The sequence below is a fragment of the Oryctolagus cuniculus genome, chromosome 4 (genome assembly GCF_051225735.1).
Source record: "Oryctolagus cuniculus isolate XC-2025 breed Fujian yellow rabbit chromosome 4, ASM5122573v1, whole genome shotgun sequence".
Lineage (NCBI taxonomy): Eukaryota > Metazoa > Chordata > Mammalia > Lagomorpha > Leporidae > Oryctolagus > Oryctolagus cuniculus.
The window spans coordinates 142,820,478-142,842,266 of NC_142870.1; the positions used below are offsets into that span (position 1 = coordinate 142,820,478).

Sequence of the window (21,789 nt, forward strand, 5' to 3'; positions counted from 1 at the left end):
GTTCCTCCTACGTGCTGGAAACATAGATGATTGTCACATCAAGTTTTTGTAAATGTTCAAATAAATACTTGCACACTTGCTCTGGTGGCTGTCCAACACAATCTTCAACACTTGGTAACTACTGCTCTCTGCCGCACAGCTGCTATTTTTGCTGCTTCTGCTGCTAGCCATGGTCTTGGGGATCACTGCATTTGTCCTCTCTCTCAACTCCTGACCCCCACTGCCACTGTTACACACAAGCCCGAATCCTGGCAACGAGCCGGGCCCAGGTTCTCAGGGCTGAAGAAGTCATTTCCAGCGCTCTGGTTGGGCTGCCAGGACCTACTGACAATCAGGCCTGGGCTTGGGCTGTTTATACTAGACCCGTTAAAGCAGGAAAATATGCAAACCCTTCATTCACAGGGATCCGGCTATTGTTGGGTCAGAAATGATATTTTTGTTTCTAAAATAAAAAGTACATTTGCTGCTTTACACACACACACAGAGAGAGAGAGAGAGAGAGAGAGAAATACGCACGCAATTTTTTTCCCTTTTGGTTGTGTCTACAGAGCTCAGAAGGCAAAGCAAATGATCTGGTTCATTTCACCAGCTCAAGCACCCATCCTGGAAAGACCCAGTTGGCCTGCGTGTATGTTGGCCTGTGAGCCAACCAGCCTGCGTTTCCCTGGGCTCTGTTTTGTATATCCAAAGACCCAGGTTTTTGACGTCTCCTGAACAAAAGCCTTCAAAATCCATCTCCTAGAATTGATATTTTTTCCACCTGGGAAAAACCTAAAGCGAATTTAATTTAAAATGTAACTCAAGCACTGTGGTTCAGTAGACTCACCTGCCTGGCAAATCTCATGAGTATTTTAAAGCACAGACTTCAAGACCCTGACAGCTTCTGCCTCTGGGGATGGCACTTGGCAATGCCTGTGTGGCTCTGGACTTCCTCCAGGTGATTCTGACGAAGCCATGGGGTGGCATTAGGGAGCCACTGCTTTCCCAATTGAACTGAAAACCGAGGTTTCTCTAAGTAAACTCTGGGAAATACAGATTCCAAAGAATCTTCCCCTGGGACCACATGGAATCACACAAAGAGCCTGGTTCAAACACAGGATGTATGAGTGAATATATGTGTGTAGGGGTGAATGTATGTTTGCGTTTTGTATCTTTTCAGTTGAGCAGGCAACTGTTTCTTTTTATTATTTTTTATTTATTTATTTATTTTGAGAAAGAGAGTCTGTCGTCTTGTGTGAAAGAAGCTGATTGGCCCATCTCGATCAGTCCTGGATCAGGTCAACCCTTGGTCCTGTGCACTGGAGCTGTTATGAAGAGGAGGGTCTTGTGGTGGCTTCCGGTGGTCCCTTCCTGCGGGGAGAGAGCAGTCATGGCTCTCTGGTCTCAGAAACCAGACAGATAAAAAACCCTAGGGTTTGGTTTGTTTCAGTCTGGCCTCTCCAACCCTCAATCAATAGCTCAAGGGTTCCTGATCCCATCTGCACTCCAAAATTACCTGGGGGGGGGGGGGGGGGCTTAAGAAACACTGTTCCCAGCTCCCCACCTGAGGTGGATCCAAGGCACTTTTTTTTTTTTTTTTTTTTTGACCGGCAGAGTGGACAGTGAGAGAGAGAGAGACAGAGAGAAAGGTCTTCCTTTGCCGTTGGTTCACCCTCCAATGGCCGCTGCGGCTGGCGCACTGCAGCCGGTGCACCGCGCTGATCCAATGGCAGGAGCCAGGTACTTATCCTGGTCTCCCATGGGGTGCAGGGCCCAAGCACTTGGGCCATCCTCCACTGCACTCCCGGGCCACAGCAGAGAGCTGGCCTGGAAGAGGGGCAACCGGGACAGAATCCGGCGCCCCGACCGGGACTAGAACCCAGTGTACCGGTGCAGCAAGGCGGAGGATTAGCCTAGTGAGCCGTGGCGCCGGCCCCAAGGCACTCTTTCAAAGCACCCCTGGTGATTCCAATATTCAGTCAGGGTTGAGAATCATGGAACGAAAGCAAACAGAGAACTACAGCCAATTTAGCCATTTCCCAAAGACACGGTCTCAAATAACCAGTTAAGATGAAAGTTATTAAAACTCTAACGGGTTTCAAGTTATTAAAATTGAATGGCTTGTCTTCAATTAAGTGAGGGACTGGCGTCCTAATCCAAATGCAAAGCACCATGGTTATACACACTTGACATTTCCTAAACCTCTAGGTATACATCAGACTTGCCTTTCAGCGGATCCTGAGGCACCCGAACTGTGGGCTCCCCCGGCCTGGGGGAACCCTCGACGCCTGCCCCGTCTTTTCCAGGATGGAGGGACTCTGCCTGCTCAGCCAAGCTGGCAAACACTGATTGACACCTTGTCCCTGGTTCACGGCAGTCTGGAGGAATGCCTTCATCTTGCTTTCATTCCACCCACCCCCGGTAATTGTCCCTAAACAATCAGCAAATATCCCATGAAGAGCTATGGTGTGCAAGGCATAAGGTGATAAAGGAAGTGTCACCCAGAGGCATCTTGTCGCCAGCAGAAGTGTCACAGCGACCCCTATAGGCTCACCTAGCATGGATCCTTTGTCATCAAACAGGTCTTTGCAGCCTGGCCCAGGACTGGGAGAGCCAGCAAACCCGGTGGGGGGGGGGGGGGGCAGGAAGGAGAAGGGAACAGCCAGGCCCGACTGTGTGGGGGAATAAGGACGGGCACGGAGACTGCCCTTCCCAAGATGCAATCGCCCCGAGGACTGTTCCTGGCAGCCCGGGCCAGGCAGCACAGACAGCAGGACCTAATGCCCGCGACTGCTAGGACTGAGCAGAGGCTGAAGCCAGGAGCCAGAAACGCAAGCCCAGTCTCCCAAGTGGGTGATGGGGACTCAGTTACTGAGGGCATTACCACTGTCTCCTGGAGTCTGCTGAGTCAGGACCCAGAGCTTGAACCCAGGCATGGTGACTCGGGATGCTGGGTGTCTTAACTGCAAGGCCAAACGCCCACCTGTTTGTTACCAGTTCTTTTGAAAGGTGCTTGGCTGTTGCTCACTCACCGGCACAAACTGCCAGAAAATTCCAGTTCCTGGGCTTTTGGGGTGGGCCAAAGTGCACCCGCGGATCTCTCCGGCACTCCGCCATCCAGTTGCCGGGTGCAATGGCTCGCGATCTAGGGCAAGAAGCTCCCGTCCCCGTGTGTGCCTCGCGATTCTCAAACTGGCTTCCTTGGACCAGCGGCACCTGGAAAATGCAAATTCTTAGGCTCCACCCCCCTCCACTGCTGCAGAATCGCATCTCTGGGGTGGGCCCCGCAGTTTGTGCTTTCACTAGCGCGTGCTGGGATTCGCTGTTGGAAGTGGAGGACCCCTGGCCTGGCCCGGCCCACCCGATGGGAAAGACGCGGCGGCAGCCCCCGTGCCCGCGCCTGCCAGACTGCCAGGGCCGCCGGCGGGGAGGAATGACGGCCGTGAGATTCCGCTCTGACTTATTTTGTTCCGTTCCGGGAGGAATAATTTGTTTCGTATTGGAATCAAAGCGCCTCTCGCGGCTCTTCCGTTTTATCTCGGCCTCTCGCGGGCCCCGTGGGAAGAGGCTCAGGCCGGGCGCGGCGGCTGCTTCCCATTAGGGCGGGCATGGTCCCCATTACGCGGCCGGCTGCGTGCAGAGCCCGTCCGCGCTAACCGGACGCAGCTGACCGCCTCCGCGCCGCGACACCCGGGGGCCGCGCCTCCAGGGACGGCGGGTTGGGCGGCTGGGGCAGCCGCACCGGAGCTCACCTGCCCTACAGCGCCAGGGGCCCCTTTCAGCATCACACACGGCCCTGCTCTCCTGTGGAAGCCTTCAGACCTGGGCCTGCCAGAAGTGCCACCTAGGGCGGAATAGGTCACAGAGTTGTCCTGAAAGCGGGAGCGGAACGCGTGTTTTAGCTTTGCCTGGCAGCACCGCACCGGAACCCGGGCCCAGCACAGCTGCTCCGGGAAACGTGGTAGACCTGTTGTTCTCCTAGCTTGGTTTGGAAAATCAATGAAGAGATTATCAAAACAGAGAAGCCACACCTGGCCCCCTTGCCTTAATTTCCCCTGCATCCATGGGAACATCCAGGCCCAAATCAAGGTGCCTGGCCTCCCACATCCTGGCCCCCTGAGGGTAACAAAGGGTCTGTGCTGGGGACCTGCCAGGGCTCAGGGAAGCAACCCAACACCCCTGCAACCCCCAGAGCAAAGAACCCAACTCAAAAGGCCCCAGAGCCAACTCTGTGGTGCAGCTGGTTGAAGCCCCCATCTGCAGTGCCAGCATCCCATATTGGCGCCGGTTCGAGTCCTGTCTACTCCACTTCCGATTCTGCGTTCTGCTGTGGCCTGGGAAAGCAGAAGATGACCCAAGTCCTTGAGCCCCTGTACCTGCGTGGGAGACCCAGAAGAAGCTCCTGACTCCTGGCTTTGGATTGGCACAGCTCCGGCTGTTGCAGCCAACTGGGGAGTAAACCAGCAGATGGAAGACCTCTCTCTCTGCCTCTGCCTCTCCGTAACTCTGCCTTTCAAATAAATAAATAACTCTTTAAAGAAAAAAAAAAAAAAAAAACAAAGTTCAGGTCAAATGCCACACTCATAAGTATTTGATTTTATTTTTTTAATCGCACAAATAATATTGTAGTAATTGGGGTGACTTGAAAATCTGGTAGAAAGTCTACAATTGCATAGATCTGATCCCTAGCAAAGCACTTGTTCTCCTTGCTCTGTGTCATTATGCACAGACTTAACAGCTGCAAGATTTTCAAGCATGTGGTTGTGGCCTAATTTAGAGTGTTTCCAAGTTTTTCCCTACTTTAAAAAAAGTATTGCAGCAGGCACTTTTGATATTTGACCATTTCTTACCCGTCAAAACTGTTTATTGAAGAGTGCACCCTGTGTATTAATAACTTCTATGTGATGATGAGGTTGATAGGTAGTTTTGCAGGGAATTTGAAAACTTTGACACATCATACAAATAAATATCAGCTGAAATCCCAACACCCCTTGGCTTATTCAACTTTTCCCAACTCTGAACCAACACAGCTCCTGTAGCCTGGGATCTGCCTCCGTCTTATCTGGGAGGTCCTTTTTTTTTTTTTTTTGACAGGCAGAGTGGACAATGAGAGAGAGAGAGAGAAAGGTCTTCCTTTGCCGTTGGTTCACCCTCCAATGGCCGACGCAGCCGGCGCACCACGCTGATCCGATGGCAGGAGCCAGGTGCTTCTCCTGGTCTCCCATGGGGTGCAGGGCCCAAGGACTTGGGCCATCCTCCACTGCACTCCCTGGCCACAGCAGAGAGCTGGCCTGGAAGAGGGGCAACCGGGACAGAATCCGGCGCCCCGACCGGGACTAGAACCCGGTGTGCCGGCACCTCAAGGCAGAGGATTAGGCTAGTGAGCCGTGGCGCCGGCCCCATTTTATTTTATTTTTTTCATAGCCATTGTCTTTTCCAAACTCCATAGTTGTGATATTATTGAAGGCAAAGATCAGACCTTGTTCGATCTGGAGGATAACCCTTGCAGCTCATTCTTATTGGGTGCCGGCTGTTAACTCATTGTCTCACTTAATTCACACAAACTATATTTTATTTCCTTTCAATGTGTGAGGAAAGTAAGATTGAGCAAGAAGTAATGTGGGCAGGGTCCCCCCAGGGTACAAAAAGCAACCCTGGGACAGAAGCTGACTCCCCAAGCAGGCTCTTTCCACTGTACAGATGTAGAGTAGAATTACGTCAGCATGATCTCTTCTGATTCAGGGTTCTATTAATCTCATTGTGATTAATCCTGGGCCAGTATCTTTGCATCAATTACAATGTTTTTCTTTTAAAGAATTTAAACAGTGAGGGCTTAATTATCTTACAAAAAAAAGACAGTGAGCTGTGGTTCCAGGCTTTGGGTACAGTCACTCAAAGGCCTGGGCACACGGCCTGCTACTTGTCACGGTTCACCTCTGTTGACTGTAGCAGGCGTCACACTCAAAGGCACCATCTCTTCCAGGCTCTCTGCTAGGAGTCTGAACCACACTTTCCCAGAAGCCCTCCCCGATCAGCTTACGAGCCGGGACTGTGACACACCTGTTCCTGCACCTGGAACACTGACCACCATGGCTGGCTCAGACCAACCAGAGCCTGCCCGAGAGCGGAGGGTAGGACCTCAGCGATGTCTGAGTTCCTCAAACCCTTGAACGAATCAGCTCTCTGAAGAAGGAAGACGAGCAGGTCAGCCAGCCCCTGGCACACCCAGCCGTAGGGAAATCCCTGGTGATGGGAAAGCCCCTAGCCAGCAGCAACCTGCCTCAGATCCGTGGCTGGCAGACTCGGATCCATGCTGCAGCCGGAGTCAGCTGCCGGCTGGCCTGCTCGCCCACTGCTCCCCGCAGTGCGGTCAGCAAACGTGAACTCTGCTTGCTTTTCTCTGAGTTCTGCTGCGCCGGTGAATTCTCACCGCCCACAACGCTGACCTGACACAGAAAAGAGCGGGAAATGGCCGTTAGGGTGGCAGCAAACGCCATCATCTTAAAGGAAAGTAGAACCGAGAAAGTCACATATGTGAGCTACATACGTATATGTGTATGTTATGCGATTTGAAAATTTCGCTCTGTAGCTGTGAATCCATCAGTGAGATGTGCATTTTCCAATCATTATGTTTTAACTATGAACTTTCCTGAAGGCTTTGAGACTAGACTGCCATGGAGAGCAGAGGTTTCTCTAGGCTGACCCCCCTCTTTCTGTCTCCCCAACTGCCCAGCCATCCCCAGGCTTCCCTGCTGAACCAATTGTCCCCTACCCCAGGTCTGGTGTACACGGGGCTACCCAAGGCCCTTCAGCCCCCACTCCCTCTGCAAACGGACAACCTCTGCAGAGGGAGCTTCATTTGGGGCTGCTCATCCGGTTGGGACAGGCCACCTCAGAGGGCACCGGCCTGGCAGGCTGCTGGTGCAGTCAGAAGTCACCCCCAGTCCAACCAGACCTGGCCAAGACAGAGGGCAGGGTTGCTTGTCAGAAGCCTGACTGCTGGGGGCCACCACTTGGGAAAGGTCCAGCGATAAGGGGCAGTCTCCACTTGATGGCCTGACCTTTTTTTTCCCAAGATTTATTTGAAAGGCAGAGCAACAGAAAGCAAGGGAAAGGCATATCTTCCTTCCACTGGTTCACTCCTCAAATGGCCAACACTGCCAGGGTTGAGCCAGGCGGAAGCCAGGAGCCAGGAACTCCATCTGGGTCTCCCATGTGGGTGGTAGGAGGCCAAGCATGTGGGCCATCCTCTACTGCTTTCCCAGGTGCATTAGCAGGGAGCTGGATTGGAAGTGGAGCAGTTGAGAGTTGAACTGGTATTCTGATATGGGATGCCAGTGACACAAGCAGCGGGTTAATGGCCAGGGCTGGGCCAAGCCAAATGCAGGAGTCTCAAACTCCATCTGTGGGGGACGCTGAATCTGGAGAGGCCTAGAGGAACTTCCTGAGCCTGCCTTGAATTTGAAAACCTGACTTTAAGTTTCAAATCCCTGGTAGCAAACACCCCAGCCCCAGGACGCTTCTGCCTAAGGATCATTAAGGTGGTATAACAGGAGTGGCTAGCACCCTTTTGCATCACATCACCCCACCCCTTGCCCACATCTGCTCATCCACTCTGTACCATCCGCTCTGTACCTCAGCTATATATACACCTCCCTTTTACAGTAAAGTGAGACCCTGCTTCGACTGGGCTCCCCACCGCACCTGATTGTCCCCCGGGTTTGGGGAAGGCTGAGTGGCGGGTGGCGCACTTCCCCTCCTCGGTCAAGGCAAGCTGCGGGCAGCCTGCCTAATTCTCCGGCGGTGGCGAGGAACAGTCACCGCATCCATCTGGGTCCCTGGTGTGGGTGGCAGGGACCCAAGTTCTGGAGCCATCTTCTGCTGTTTTCTCAGGTACATCAGCAGGCAGCTGGATCAGAAGTCGAACAGCCAGGACTTGAACCGGTGCTCACATGGGATGCTGGCATCTCAGGTGGCCCCTTCACTCCCTGTGCCACAACATCAGCCCCTCATTTTGCTTTTCTATCATCCAGTCTGTGCTCTGGGCCAGTCAGTGTCTAATGCAAAAGCAACTCTGAGCACTCCATGGATGTTCAGTAAATACAAGCTGGGTGTCCCCCCGTCCTAGGGGGCCATTGTGGACCAGTGCTCTCGCATGCATGCAAATCACCCAGATCCGGGTAAAACACAGACTTTCAGCCAGGGGCTTTGGGGGTAGGGCCTGCGCTTCTGTGCTTCTGCCAAGCTCCCAGGTGATGTTGTCCCAGCATGGGGAGCACACTTTCCATAGAAGGCTCTAGGTAGCCCTTGCACTGCTTTCCAGCCCCCGGTAGCTGTGGTTTGGTGACTGCGTGCACCCTCTCCTCCTGCTCCCAAAAGTCTCTCCACCGGCACCTTCGCTCAGGCACTGCCTTTCCTTGGGATGTCCTCGCCTACTTCCACGCACTCAAGACCATGGTGGGGGAGGCACTGCTGAGGCTGTGGGCCGGGGGATTCTTCATTGTACAGGGCTGCCCCGTTTGCTGCACCCATCCCTGGCCCCCACCTCCCAACCATGCAGACACTGCCATGCCTCCTTCTGGGGAGCAAAAGCCCTGGTTGGGAAGCAGTGCTCCAAGCCTCTGAGTCAAGTGTCCACACTTGAACATGGTCCAAGGCGAGTCACATGCTCTGTGATGCAGCCTCAGGGCTCTCATTCACTCTCCTCGGAACACTTGCAGCCCACGTGTCCAGACCCTCCATGCTGGCACTGGGCTGCAGCCCTGACTCCAGCTTGAGCCCCAGTTGCTCCCAACACAGGCATTCCCGTGTGGTCGAAAGTAGCACACACCTGAAACTGTATAAGCCGGGCATCTGCTTTCCTTCAGGAAGCCGCTCCTCCCCGATACTTGGCCCCACTGCTCAGACACAGGCACACACGCCCCACCTTCACTCTCACTCTCCTGGCCTAGGATGGGTATTTCAGCCCCATCTTTCACAGAGACTGCTTCAGGGACAGGCAAGTGGATTGAGCCAAGCATTGAGATGAGTCCAAGACCGTGTCCTGGCGCCGATGACCGGACACAGCCGTGAGACTGGAAGAAGTTTTATTTAAGTAAAAAGAAGCTCTGAACAACCCAATTGGAGGGGCTGGTAGAGAGAGACCAAGCCACACAGCTCGCCATCTAGGGGTATTTGTATGTCTCCCCCATATCCCACCCCAGCAAAGAAACCTTTAATTTAAGGAACACAAACTTCATGCATTTCATAAATACAACTTTAGGAACACAGTGATTCTTCCCATCATACCCACCCTCCCATCCACACTCCCACCCCTCTTCCTCCTCCCTCCCCTATTCCCAGTCTTATTTTTTACTAAGATCTATTTTCAATGAACTTTATACACAGAAGATTAACTCTATATTGAGTAAACAGTTCAACAAATTATATGAAAAAAAAAAAAACCCTGTTGTTTGTCTTTATCACATCATCTCCAAGAAGCAGAGGTAGTCATTATACATTAGTTACTGTGAAGGCCGGGGGCAATCTTAACAGGGCCCTTTCCTGCTTGTTTCTATGGAGACCCCTCGTTGGTAATATTTGTTGCAAGGGCTTCCATCCTGATCTGTTTAGTCGTATGGGCCGGGAAGGAGCCTCAGGATGGAGCCAGTCTGGCCTGCTTCTAGTCCCGGGCTCCCTCACAAGGGGACCCGATGCCAGAGTTTGTGCAGGGATAAAAGATGACAAGAAGTTCTCCTTCTACTAAGATTGAGAGAGCTATAGGGAACTTACAAGACTGGCACTTTGAGGGGCACCCACGTGGAGAGAGTGTGCTGAGAGCCAAGCCAACCAGAGAGGAGACAGACTGCCCTGACCATGTTGTTTGAGCTCCTGGACCCAGCCATACCTGAAGACATACTTGCCACATGTGGGCAGTGACATAAACCAATACAGCCCCTAGGCTGAATTTCCATTACCTGCTGCTGCAGTCCTCTGGCTGACATGTGGGAACTGTGTTATAGAGAGAAAATCACAGGGCTCAGGCAGGAGGGTCCCAGGAGCCCCAGGACCACAGGCAGCACTGCATCCGTGCCCAGGTCACCACGCACAAAGCTGAGCAAGGAGGGAGGCGTGCTTCCACCTTAGCAGGGGTCTCAGCCTGGCTGCAAAGAACACATACGCCGTGGGCCCTCTGGATCCTCCAGGACTGCAGCCGTCATCGGCGTGGGCAGCCTGTTTTCCGCTAAGGGCCAGTTGGATGTTATAATCTCATTCACGGGCCATACAAAATTATCAACTTGAAAATTAGCTCCGGCTGGTGCCGCGGCTCACTAGACTAATCCTCCGCCTTGCGGCGCCAGCACACCAGGTTCTAGTCCCAGTCGGGGCGCCGGATTCTGTCCTGGTTGCCCCTCTTCCAGGCCAGCTCTCTGATGTGGCCAGGGAGTGCAGTGGAGGATGGCCCAAGTGCTTGGGCCCTGCACCCCATGGGAGACCAGGAGAAGTACCTGGCTCCTGGCTCCTGCCATCGATCAGCGCGGTGCGCCGGCCACAGCGCACCGGTCGCGGCGGCCATTGGAGGGTGAACCAACGGCAAAGGAAGACCTTTCTCTCTGTCTCTCTCTCTCACTGTCCACTCTGCCTGTCAAAAAAAAAAAAAAAATTAGCTTGCCCTGGGTGGCTTTGAGGCACAGCAGTTTAGGCTACCACCTGTGATGTTGATATTGGCATCCTAAATGGTGTCTGAGTCCTGGCTGCTCTGCTTTGGATCCAGCTCCCTGCCAAGGAGCCTTGGGCCCCTGCACCCACATGGGAGACCTGGATGAAATTCCAGGTTCCTGTCTTTGGCCCCAGCCCAACCTTGGCCGTGGCAGTCACTTGGGGAGTGAACCAGCAGATGGAAGATCTTTCTCTTTGTCTGTTCCTCTCTCTCTCTTTCACTCTGCCTCTCAAATAAATAAATAATATTTGTGTTTATTTATTTGAGAGGTAGAGTTGTTAGAGAGAGAGAGGGCGAGGAAAGACAAAGAGAAAGGCTTTCCACCAGCTGGTTCATTCCGCAGATGGCTGCAATGGCAGGAGATGGGCTGAACTGAAGCCAGGAGCTTCTTCTGGATCTCCCAAGCAGGTACAGGGGCCCTAGCACTTGGCCATCTGCTGCTGCTTTCCCAGGCCATAAGCAGAAATCTGGATCAGAAGTGGAGCATCTGGGACTCAAACCAGCATCTAAATGGGATGCTGGCACCGCAGTCAGAGGCTTAGCCTACTCCATAGACCCCAATAAATCTTGTTAAAAAAAGAAATTAGCCTGTTACAGATTTATTGAATTTTGAGTCCAGCTTGTAATTGCCTTGGCAGGGCCAGATCAAGTGATTTCTTAGGGCTTATACTGCCCAAGGGCCAGACATTCCCCACCTCTGGGCTAGCAGATGACCCAAGACAGGGAAAGAGTCTCAGAGCCCTCCTGGGCATAGTCAGGAAGGCAGTGAAGAGCCACCACCCTCAAACAGTTTAACAGGCGGCCACAAGGGGGCAGGGCAGTCCAGAATGGAAAGACGAAGGTGACATGCCCGTGAGCCCTCAGGAGTTACTCAATGTGTAACTCCAGGAAGTGCCTGGAAGCAAGCAGTTTTGCAGTGAGTTGAGCTTCTGCATTCTCTAAGTGGAGACTGGAGCCACTGACGCCTGAGCTAGGGCTGGGACACTCAGCACCCATCAACAGAAAGCTCCAGGGGTCTATGTTTCAGTAACTTTTCCTGAGGATGCCCTGGGGATGTGGCACATGCTGGAGCAGATGAGCACCAGCTGCACCCGTGACCTGGGCACCCGGGCTTTCTGGCACTGAAACAGCAGAGCTGCCAGCTCCGAATAGACCGTGCCGCCTGGAACAGCCAACAACGCGGCAGTAATCTGAGGGCATGTCAAAAGTTCACGGAAATCCATATTATGGAAACACTATGCACAGTTTTCAGAATTTATTGCACCAAAAATAATTTGCCTTTGAATTCCTTTTCCCACAAACTTTTTGAAGTGCCCTTGTAATGTCTGAGGCATCCCACAGTCCCACAGTTCCTGATGTCAGGAAGAATAGGCGCTTAGCATCAGGATCAGGATCATCTAAAGAGGACCACAGGGGTGAGCATTTAGCCTGGTCACGAAGACGCCAGTTCAGACACACACAAGTCCCACATCGCAATACCTCAGTTTGACTCCTGGCTCTGGCTCCCGACTCCAGCTTCCTGCTAACGCAGACCCTGGAAGGAAGCAGTGATGATCCAAGGCGTAGGCTCCTGCCACCCAGGATACCTGCACTGAGTTCCAGGCTCCCAAGTTTGACCTGGCCCAGCTCCAGCCATTGCAAACATTTGAGGAGTGAAGCAAGAGATGGGAACTCTGTCTCTCTCTCTCTCTCTCTCTCTCTCTCTCTCTGCCACTCAAATAAACAGCAAGGCAATGAAGAGGATGTTTCACACCTGCATGGTAGAGCAGCAACAGGTCATCGGTGAGGGGTCTCCGCCCTCTCCAGGAAGCTGTCGGGAGGGGACAGTCCTGGCGTGCGTGACAAGATCTGCAGGTACCTGGCTTCTCTGTGCTCCACAGCCTTTGCAACTAAGAGCTGGGATGCAGATGGGGATAAGGTCAGAAGTAGTTCTCAAGCCCTGAACAAGATGGCCACTTTTTGGCTCTCTGGCTTAACCCCTAAGTCAGCCAAAGTGATCCCACCTGGAGCTTCTTAGGAAGCGGACCCCAAACTCCAACAGGTAAAGCAACAGCTTTGTGGGGAACCAGCTGTGAAAGCGGAAGCGCCAGAGGAAATTCTGGACTCAGAGGCTGAGATGGAAAGCAGCCGGCACATCACCCAGCCCAGCTCCCTCCGGAAGCCAAAACACAGCAAAGAGAGAAGGATGGGGACTTGCCCAAGGTCACACTGTGCTGGTGACACAGTCAGGAGCCAAAACCAGGCCTCTGAACCCAGGGCTGGGGCTCTGTGCCACACACCGCAGGGTCCTGATAGAAATCTCCATTTTCCAGGTAAGGCAAGGGAAAGGTTTTCTGATCCATGCTTTTAAAAAAAAAATTATTTTTTTGATAGGCAGAGTGACAGAAAGGGAGAGGGAGAGACAGAGATCTTCCATCTGCTGGTTCACCCCCCAAGTAGCTGCAACCAGAGGCTAGGGCTGGGAAGGCTAAAGCCAGGAGCCAGGAACTCCATCCAGATCTCCCAGATGGGTGGCAGGGGCCCAAACACTTTGACCGTCTTCCACTACTTCCCCAGGCACTGGATCAGGGAGCTGGATCAGAAGCAGAGCAGCGGGGACTCAATCTTGCACTCCAACCCAGGATGCTGGAGCCGCATGCGGCAGCTTAACCTGCTGCACCACAATGTCCGCCCCGGTTCCAGGTCTTTATCTTTGCATGTGAACCACACACCCTGGAATTGCATAGCAGTGCGCATCGCCATTGCCCCCTCGGGATAATGCCCATTTCCTGTCCATAAAGCTGCAGCCATAGTTATTGCCTGCAAACAGCCCAGCCTCTACGAGTTAGATGATAACAACAGCAGTAGCCATCCTTTATGGAGCAAGCTGAGAGTCAGGACCCTTCAGAGAAACTGAAGCAGCAAGACTGGGAGAGAGAACTGGCTCACCTGATTGTGGCTGGCCAATCTGGTACACAGGGCAAGCCAGCAGACCAGAGACCCCAACAGAGTCCATGAGGCAGCCTTGAGTCTAGATTCGGTCTGGAGGCAGACTCACTGCCCCTGCACCGAGCCATCCGTCTTTTCTATTTAGGTCTTCACCTGCCTGGAAGAGAGGCCCATCCCCCCACCCCAGGGAGGGTCCTCTGCTGTACTCCAAGTCTACTGATGGAACTGTTGATTAAATACCCTCACAGCAGCAGCTAGACTGGTGCTTGACAAACACCGGGTATGGTCAAATGGACCCATAACACGAGCCATCCCCAAGCACTTCCTCTGTGCCAGCCATTCAGTTGCTCCCAGCAGCGACCACAAGAGGCAGCCACGCTCATCCCCGTGGCCAGAAGACCCAGCCAGGGACTTCCACCCACAGGAAGTGGTGGGGCAAGTCCGCAACCCCAGTTCCCCTCCTTGCCCATCACACACACACCCCGTCGCCACTGTCTCTTGCACACTTGATGGATCGCTCATGGATTCACACTCAGCACTGTCAGCCAATGCTTAGCCCAAATTCCTGGAGAGTCTGACTCCGTTGCTCAGCGGTGCCCTGAGCATGGTGATCCCAACGTGCAGCAGGTGGGACAGCGACAGCCCGGAAGCAGCCTTGCTCTGGGGAGTAGACACCACCCCGGCAGGGAGCACACAGCCCACAGGAGATCACGCGGTTTTTAAGTAGCCCGAGGAGGGGGGAAAAAAAACATGTGTATTTCCTCTCTCAGCCTAAAATTCCTAAGTTCCCCTCTCATTTTGAAGTAGCACTAAAACACAAAGTGCTTCCAGCATTATTTAATTGGCAATACAAAGGAGTGACATTGAACATGACTCTTTTGGGCGATAAGCATTTGGTGAGCACCGGCTGAGTGTGGGGCAGCCGGCAGCCACATCCAGCCTGGCCCCGGTCTTAGCCAGCAAGCCGCTGAGCGAGGGCGGCAGCCGGACCCTGGAAACGAGGTGGGCGGTGCAAGGACTGGGGCTGTCCCCAGAGTCCCAGGACACAGAGACCAGCGGCTCGCTGGGCAGGCACAGCAGCTGGTCTGGCAGTGAGAAGACTGTGTTGTCAGACGCACTCGCTGAGCGGTTCTCTCCTCCCTGGCTGTTGAGGCCTCAGGTACTGGGAAGGGACGGAGTCAGGGCCCCCAGGTGCCCAAAGAGAAACCCAGCTGCTGCCTGCCCACTCTCCCAGTCCCCTGCAATAAGAGCTTCTCTCTAGAGACCCTGCGTGTTAAGAGTGTCCCTTGAACTTGAGTTTGCTAACTCCCGGCACGGCAAGCCAACAGGGGACAAGTCTCCGTGGTGTCCCCTAACCTGCCTGTGAACTCCACCCAGCTGGGACCCGGCACGCCAGGCCGCGGCTGCTCGCCTCCCATGAACCTCTGCGAGCCCGGGCATCTGCACTCAGACTTGGCCCTCACTCTGTCTGCCCAGGGCTGCCCTGAGGAAAATGCATCACACAGGCCGTCGGCTCCCTGAAAGGAGTCACCCTGGTGTCGGCGTTTTATCGGTAGAACCGCTGAACGGAGCACCCAGAAGTGTTTATCAGGAACAAATAAGCACAGTTTTGTACTAAGGTAGAAAACGCAGACGCTATAACTTGCCAGTGGCTGCAACCCACACTCTGGAAGTGGATGCCCCTGGCAATATAGGACGCTGGACCACAAACCTTGCTTTCTGCCACCCCAGACCCAGGCTACTGGCTTTCGTAAGCAACTCAGATCAGCTGGGAAAGAGATTATCCATGGTAAGAGTAATAGTAATAAAAAAAAGGGAAAGCAGCCAATAACATGGTCTTGGGATGGGCAAGAAGCTGACAAGGAAAAAAATGCATCAAATTACACAAAAAGAGAGTAAGAAACCATGGGGAGGGGCCGGCATTGGGGCGCCGCAGGTTAAGCCATTGTCTGCGACAACAGTATCCTGTATAGGTGCCGGATCGAGTCCCAGCTGCTCCATTTCTGATCCAGCTCCCTGCTAATAGGCCTGGAAAAGCAGCAGAGGTGGCCCAAGTCCCAGGGCTCCTGCAACTATGTGGGAGACCCCGAGGAAGCTCCTGATTTTGACCTGGCCCAGTGCCAGCTGTTGCAAACATCTGGGGAGTAAACCAGAGGATGGAAGATCTCTCTCTCTCTCTTTCTGTGTCTCCCACTCTCACTCTGTAACTTTTACTTTCAAAATAAATAAATAAATCTTAAAAAAAAAAAAAAAACCTTGGGGATAACCTTTCTTCCCCTTTGACGTCCCACTTACCCCTACCCCCAAAGGCCTCCACCGATTCCAGAGCTGCCTGCAATGTGGTTCCAACCCTGCAGGAAGATGGACCAAGTCCTGCCAACCCCAGGAAGAGGGCACCCCCAGCCCTTTGCCAGGGTCCTGCCAGGACCAAGGAAGGAGAAGCAACAAACCTGCATTTCCAACAAGCACAGACCCCAAAAAGACTGCAGAAGACTCATGGGAAAAATAGAATTAAAAGACAAGGGTAGTGGCCGGAGTTGTGGCCCAGGAGGTTAAGACATGGCCTGCACTGTCAGCATCCCATATGAGCACTGGTTCAAGCCCTGACTGCTCCACTTCTGATTCAGCTCCCTGCTAATGCGCCTGGGAAAGCAGCAGAAGATGCCCCAGGTGCTTGGGTCCCTGCACCCACGTGGGAAATGCAGATGAAGCTCCTGGCTCTTGGCTTTGGCCTGGCCCAGTGCATGCTGTTGCGGCTATTTGGGGAGTGAACCAGCGGATGGAACATCTGTCTTGTGCTCGCTTCGGCAGCACATATACTAAAATTGGAACATCTGTTTCCCTCTTTCTCCATAACTCTTTCAAATAAATAAATAAATCTAAAAAAAAAAAAAAGACAAGTGTAGGAGCACGTGTTTGGCCTAGGGTTTAAAGCACCAGTTAGGCCACCCACATGCAACATCAGAGTACCCAAGTTCAATACCTCCTCCTGCCCCTGATTCTGCTTCCTGTAGTACAGGACCTGGGGAGGCAGCAGGTGATAACGCAAGCACTTGGGTTCCTGCCATCCATGTAGGGGACCTGGATTGAGTTCCCAGCTTCCTGGCTATTGTGTGCATTTGGGATGTGACCCAACAGAGGGAGGATCTCTCTGTGGTCTTTCTCTGTCCCTCAAAAAAAAAAAAAAAACTTATCCTATCCCTGAGAATTTATTCAAAGGAAGTGAAATTTTTTTCAGCGTATGAAAGAGATTCCTGCACGCCCTATTTATAGCAGCTTATTTCACAATAGCAAAGATATGGAATAAATATAGATGCCCATTGACTGATGACTAGGTAATGTGCCACAAATACACAGTGAAATATTACTCAGCCATAATACAGAATGAAATCCTAGCATTTGTAACAAAATGGATGGAACCGGAGATCACTGTGCTAAATGAAATTGGCCAGACACAGAAAGACGAACTTCATGTTTTCCCTTATTTGTGGAGTAGAAAAATCATGTAGATGTCACTGGGTATATAGTTATAAATATTGCTTCACTGAATTATACTACGTACGTGACAATATTTTTCTTTCCCAAGTTATGACAGTCAACAATTCCTCCCTTGCTGATATAAATGAAACATAGTATATATGTGCATATATCTTGTCTACATAGGAAGCGAATATGGCCAAACATTAAAACTGTTAGATTCTAAATTTAAAAATAGTTTATTTAAGTGCAAAATATAATTTTGAAATTCATGCAGTTTTCCAATACTCATTTTCCATGAACTGCTTAAATAACCCCGTATGCCTGGAGGTTATTTAACATTCTTACATTCTTACAAACATTCTAAAGCAAAGTACACATCTTTTAATGCCATTTCCACGAACTTTTTGAAGTCCCCTATGTTCCGTTGAAGGGGAGAACTCCCAGTACGAAGCCAAAGAATGTTCTGCCGTGTCTCCCGTGACCGCGTACCCCTCTCAGACTGCACGCTATGAAAACGGAGTGGACAAGAACACGAGGACCAGAGGGGTCGAGCAGGGAGAGAGGGCGGGCCTGCGGGGGGCCTCTTCCAGCCTCGAAGGCAGAAACCCCGCGCCAGCCCCAGCGGAAACCATGGCCCAGGACCCCAACCACCACACGCACCCGCGAGCTTGCGAAAGCGGCGGGACGAGGAGGGGACACCCTAGCACCAGGGTCCCGCCGGCCCGGGGGTCCCGAGGGAGAGGTTGGGCGGCGACCGCCAGGCGGCGCCGTGACTTCGGCCCGGGCCGGGGCGGCCGCGCCCAGGGCGCGCGGACCGCGAAGAACCCCTACCCCAACACAGGACTGCACCAACTGCGGTGGCCCCAGAGCCCTCGCACGAGGCCCGAGGGACGGTCCTCGCGCCCGCCTTCGGACCTCACAGCCCCTGGCCTCCCGCGGGGAGAAGGGGCGGGGATGCGAAAGGAGCCGTGGGAAAGCCAGGCGCTCCCCAAAATGAGGGGTCTCCGTCCTTGAAAAAGCCGAGCTTGCGGGTGGCGGCTGGGAAGGAGGCACCTGGCCCTTCCTGCCCCGTCCCCGCCGGCCGCGCCCCGCGCCCAGCGCTCGGCCCTCCCCCAGCCCCGCTTCCTCTTCCCGCGAAAAAGCAGAAGTGCCCGACAGTCGGGAGGAAGCGGCCCCGGGAGCTCCCGGGGTTTCCAGCGCGCCCGCGAAGGGAGGTGCTGCGGCCCCTCGCAGCCGCCAGAGGGCGCGGTGGGGCAGTAAGCTGGCCGACGTCCAGTGCCTGGCCGGGAGTGCCAGGGGCTGATTTAACAGCGAGATGCGGTGGCCGCTGTGGTGGTGCGGCAGGTTAAGCCTCTCCCTGGAAGTCCACGTCTCATATCCGAGTGCCTGGTTTGATCCCAACCCGTCTGCTTCAGACCTAACTTCCTGGTAATGCAATCCTGGAAGGCAGTGGCCCACGGCTCAAGTTCTTGGGTTCCTGCTACCCATGGGAGACCCAGATGGAGTTCTCCACTCCTGGTTTCCACCTGGCCCAACCCTGGCTGTTGGTGGTATTTGGAAGTGAACCAGCAGATGGAGACTCTCTCTCTCTCTCTCTGCCTTTCAAATAAAATGAAAATAAATATAAAAACAAGTGTTAGCTATTATCATTAGCTTGGACAACAGTGACACAGGAAAGGAAGCGGGCAGTGCTTGCTACTGGATGGCCCATTTACCAGGGACAAAAGATGATGCAATGAGTGGAACAGGTTTATGCAAGAGGCTAGCAATCTCGGGAGGAATCTGCAGTCTCAGGGGCATTCTTGCTGCCTTGCTGGTTAGCAGGAGCATGTTTAAAGGATGAATGGGATTTGGAGGAATTCTGGAGTAGCTAATGGACTCAGCTGATTGGTAGGCGGGTGTCCAAGGTAGGCGTGCCACCGGTTGGACATCGGCCCCTTTGATCCAAGACTTCACTGTTTACAGCAGGTAGTCACTGTTCCGGTTAGGTCTCATTTTTCTAGATGTTTCCCTGTAGTCAGTCCCTGGAATTCTCAACTAAGCATGATTTGTCTGTTAAAACATATTACTAATTAGTCATAAGATAAGCAATTACAACCCCCCCCTTTTTTTTTAGCTTTTACTTATTTGAGAGGTAGATGTACAGACAGAGAGAGGAGAGACAGAGGTTTCACAGCCACTGGTTCACTTCTCAAATGGCCCCAACGGCCGGAGCTGAGCCCATCCCGGCCAGAAACCAGGAGCTTCCGCCAGGTCTCCCACACAGATGCAGGGGCCCAAACACTTGGGCCATCTTCTACTGCTTTCCCAAGCCATAGCAGAGAGCTGGATGGGAAGATTAGCAGCCGGGACACGAACAAGTGCCCTTGTAGGATGCTGGCACTGCAGGCAAAGGTTTAGCCTATACAGCACAGTGCCAGCCCCCAGCAATTCACTTTTGTTAATCAAGATGTGAAAGGGGGAGGAACATGTATTCTCTTCATTTCAATAAGTTGCAGGAAAGTGCAAGTTAGCTTTTTTTTTTTTAATCAAAATGCTCTTTGCAAGATTATCTGTATAGCTCCACACTGGAGCAACCGCAACAAATTTCCATCAATAGAGAAGTGATTAATCAGATATTGACACAACCATATTTTAGAATACAATGTCATTTTAAAAGACTGTGCTAATGGGAGACATCTTGAGAGCCATATTAGCAAGTCAGACCGAATGTCCAAAAATGGTGAGTCCTGTGGAATGCTGGGGTGTGTGGGAGGACTTGCCTCTAGGGAACTCATTCTCCCATAGGAGAGATCATCTGAACAGCCAGTCAATGTCAATCAAAGCTGTAAAGTAGCACATTCTTCTGACATGGGTAGGCAGGCTGTCAGTGAGGGACGATGAGCAGAGGACGGCCACTGCCCAAGCCATGTACACCGCCCAAGCCCATCACTTCTGTTCCGACTCATCCTGCCTGCAGACTTGGCACGCACGCTACTCATCACACCGGAGCCTTATTTTCCAGTGACACCTGCCTGGGGATCAGCGCGTGCACTGCAGCCCTACCCCAAACTCTCTGCCTGTGAGCCTTTTCAGCCTCTGCCCCGAACCACCCCTGACCCCACAAGGATGACCCCTGGCCTGAGTGTGGACCATCCCTTTGCCTTTCAATAAGTCCTGCTTTCCCGCTCACTTTTATCTATATCTTCCCGTTGTATTCTTACATGTGGAAGACAGGAATCTGGACTAAGTCTAGCCTGGGGGTCTCTGTGATCCCAGCCAGGGCTCTGACCCCACAACAAAATTCAGGGGTCCCGATCCCCACAACCCATTGGCCAGCAATTCTTCATCTAGCTGTCTGCCCTACAGATGGGCTTGCAATCTGCACATCATGAACAGGGTGTGTGGCAGCATTGTCACAGATGAAAACAACCTACGCATCCACCAACAGAGGACCCATTAAATAAATAGTGATGCATCTGGGAAAGGTCGTGAAGTCACGAAAATTAATGAAGCCACTTTTTATATGCTGATATGAAAAATCTCCAAGATGTATTAAGTTAAAAACACAGTGGGGGCCAGCATTGTGGCGTAGAGGGTAAAGCCACCGCCCTGCCATGCCAGCATCCCACTTGGGTGACAGTTCATGTCCCAGTTGGGCCCCTACCAGCTACGTGGGAGAGCAGAAGAAGCTCCTGGCTCCTGGCTTTGGCCTGGCCCAGCACTGCCCATTGTGGCCATCTGGGGAGTGCACCAGAGGTTAGAAGCTCACTCACTCTCTCTGTCTCTCCCTCTCTCTCTCTATAAATCTATCAAAAATAAATAAATATTCCAAACAAAACAAAAAAACATAGGGCCAATGCTGTGGCATAGTGAATGCTGGCAGTGTGCCATATGGGCACCAGTTCAAGTCCCGGCTGCTCCACTTCCTATTCAGCTCCCTGCTGATGGCCTGGGAAAGCAGCAGAAGATGGCCTAAGTGCTCGGGCTCTGCACTGATGTGGGAAACCTGGAAGAAGCTCCTGGCTCCTGGCTTCAGCCTGGCCCAGCCCCAGGTGCTACATGAGGGAAACAGAGGATGGAAGATTCTTTCTTTCTTTGTCGCTCCCCCTCTTCATGGAGGAATGACACTAAACCCTGCCTAGGCTTCCTATCCGAGTCACGGCACCATTATGTCGCTCCCCGTCTTCGTGGAGGAACGACACAGGACCCTGCGCTGTTCTTTTGTCTGCTCGGCCCTCCCCGGGTTTGCTGCTGGTTCTTCCCGGGTTGGCTACCGACCCTTCCACCTCCGTGGAAGGGCGGTTCCCCCTAGCCACTTTCCCCACTTACACGGGGGAGCAGCACACCACCGGCCGGCTCTCTCGGGGGCTGCTCAGATGTTCCTCAGGTGTTCCTGGTGCATGTTGTCTCTCTCCTCCTTTATAGTCCTCTTCCACCAATCCCAACTCTGCTACCCACACGCCGAGTACGCTGCTCTCCTCCAATCAGGAGCAAGTCCTACAGTTTATTGGTTGAACTGGAGGCAGCTGTGTAGAAGCTGTTTCCTCCTCTCCCAGAGCCATATTGTGGGAGAGCAGATGCATAGAATAAGTCTTAATTCCAGTAGCTTAGTCTAGTCCGAGTTGCTCCCAGTTGCTCCCCACATTTATTCCTTCCTTCCTTCCTTCCTTTCTTTCTTTCTTTCTTTCTTTCTTTCTTTCTCTCTCTCTCTCTCTCTCTCT

At 52.8% G+C, this 21,789-nt stretch overlaps 1 long non-coding RNA gene across 5 annotated transcripts; it reads right to left on the minus strand.

The window, feature by feature from the left end:
- Positions 1–1,220: 1,220 nt before the first annotated feature.
- Positions 1,221–21,478, minus strand: LOC149127149 (uncharacterized). Of its 5 annotated transcripts, XR_016232786.1 has the most exons (4): positions 4,356–4,498; positions 3,732–3,851; positions 3,012–3,195; positions 1,221–1,350 (listed from the first exon to the last, which is right to left on the minus strand). It is a non-coding gene; the product is annotated as an uncharacterized LOC149127149 (long non-coding RNA). The 5 variants fall into 5 exon arrangements; XR_016232788.1 differs by lacking the exons at positions 3,732–3,851; positions 4,356–4,498 and adding an exon at positions 21,398–21,478; XR_016232785.1 differs by lacking the exon at positions 4,356–4,498 and having other exon boundaries at positions 3,732–4,349.
- Between the last annotated feature and the right edge of the window lie 311 nt (positions 21,479–21,789).